Consider the following 2,412-nt stretch of genomic DNA (forward strand, 5'->3'; position numbering starts at 1 on the left):
GTATAGAGTGGGGGAGGGGTTCTATAGTTACACTGTATATAGTGGGGGGAGGGGTTCTATAGTTACACTGTATATAGTGGGGGAGGGGTTCTATAGTTACACTGTATATAGTGGGGGGAGGGATTCTATGGTTGCACTGTATAAAGTGGGGGGTTCTATAGTTACACTGTATAGAGTGGGGGGAGGGGTTCTATAGTTACACTGTATAGAGTGGGGCGGGGGGGGGGGGAAGAGGGATTCTATGGTTGCACTGTATAGGAGGTGGATGGAGGTTCTATAGTTACACTGTATTTAGATAGGGGAGGGGTTGTATAGTTTTATACAGAGGTGGGGGAGGTGTTCTATAGATACACTTTATAGAGATTGGGGGAGGGGTTGTATAGTTGTTCTGTATACAGATGGGGGAGGAGTTGTATAGTTCTATACAGAGATGGGGGAGGTGTTCTGTATCATCCTATTAGAGGACACTATCTCTGTCAGTGTCTCTGGGAATGTCAGGACCTATAAAGCAGAATTCCCCTCCAGGACACAACATCCGGGGACTCCTCCCCCTCCTGGGTCATGTGGTAATGCTGGGACTATACCAGTTCCTCAGCAGTCCGGTGGGAGGTGTTAGCCCCGCCCCTCACTCTGGTCCCGGTTGGGCTCCCTCCTCCTTGCTGAGCCATGATTGGATGTCCGCTCACACCCGCCTCCATTCCCATCCCCCCACTTCCTTGTTTACATAATTAATCACTAACAGGAAAGGCGGAGACAGGAAGTCACGAGACCGGAAGTGACCTCACCATTTACCCGCAGACATCTTTGTGGAGGGCTGGTGCTGCTTCCTTCGCCTCCAACGTCTCATAAATAGTCATTTAACTCAGTTTGTGGAGTCGGCAGTAATGTGTGTCCCACAGAGGACCCGGCGGGAGAGAATACCAGGGGGCTGGCACTGCTGACCTGGGAAGAGAGGGCGATGGGGAGAGCAGGGCATGTTGGGACATGTAGTCCATACATAGAGATTCCTCCATAGAGGTTTATGGGGATATAGGGGGCATGCTGGGGACATGTAGACAATACACAGAGAGCCCTCCATTGGTCTATGGGGATAGGGGGCATGCTGGGACTACATACAGAGAATCCTCCACAGAGGTGTATGGGGGAAAGCGGAGTATACTGGGACATGTAGTCCATATGTATAGAATCCTACATAGAGGTCTATAGGGATAGGGGGCATGCTGGGACATGTAGTCCATACACAGAGTCATCCATATGGGGATAGGGGGCATGCTGGGACATGTAGTCCATACACAGAGAGTCATCCATATGGGGATAGGGGGCATGCTGGGACATGTAATCCATACACAGAGAGCCCTCCATCGGTCTATGGGGATAGGGGGCATGCTGGGACATGTAGTCCGTACACAGAGAGCCCTCTAGGGTGAAATCTGCACAGAGAAAGATGAAATAATAGGCCGCAGTGTTCACAATAAACATTACAACTAAAAAAAATAAATAAATAAAATGAAATAAATAGATGACCAATCCTCTGCTCTGTATACAACATTCTCCTAGATCTGATCATCTTTATTGCATCCAATAGGAAATATTCCAGATATTCCATATATAGTGCTGAGTTCTATAGGATGTCATTATAAGGAATGAATAGGATCCTATCCAGCTCTGCTGATGGTAATATAAATGTATATAATAATAGGAGGCGCCTTCCTCTACTCACTTCAAGAACTCATTATATAACCAAAATAACCCAGTGATTCCAATAATGTGTCGCTGGCCCTTTAAGATGTTGTTTTTGTAAACACTCTCGCTCTCCCTTTCCCTCTCTCTCGCTCGCCCTTTCCCTCTCTCTCTCTCTCTCCCTTTCCCTCTCTCTTGCTCTTTCCCTCTCTCTCTCTCGCTCGCCCTTTCCCTCTCTCTCTCACTGTGATCACATGACCAGATTTGACCTTTCCGCGCAGCAGTGCAGAGGCTCTCAGTTTGAGTTTCTTCTTGTCAGAGTCAAGACGCTTTTTTAAAAGCTCCTGATAAGTTCTCATTCTATTGCAAGATATTTAATCTCTATTGATTGGTATTGAGTATCCACTGATACCCTTCAATCAATAGCGATCAGCAAAAGCTTTTTAATGGTTTTTTTTTTAAATCTGTTGTACTAATTTAGTGGCAGTTTGCCATCTATTTAAAAATGACCCAGCAGATCCTCACCGTGTTTCTTACCCTGCTGTTTGCATGGGGAGGAAAAAGATACGTCCCCGACCACTCTTCAGAGATCCCGATACACCTGAATCAGGAGATCAATACAGTGCAGCATATGGAAGAATTCATCAAAGGAACGCAAAATGACCCCCCAGAGAAACGCCTGCTGGTGAAGGAGGAGAGCAAGTCATCAGAGCAGCAAGTGGAGGAAAAGGT

Source organism: Staurois parvus, unplaced genomic scaffold, assembly GCF_062004578.1.
Source record: "Staurois parvus isolate SC_StPar_1 unplaced genomic scaffold, SC_StPar_1.0 ptg000861l, whole genome shotgun sequence".
NCBI classification, from domain to species: Eukaryota; Metazoa; Chordata; class Amphibia; order Anura; family Ranidae; genus Staurois; species Staurois parvus.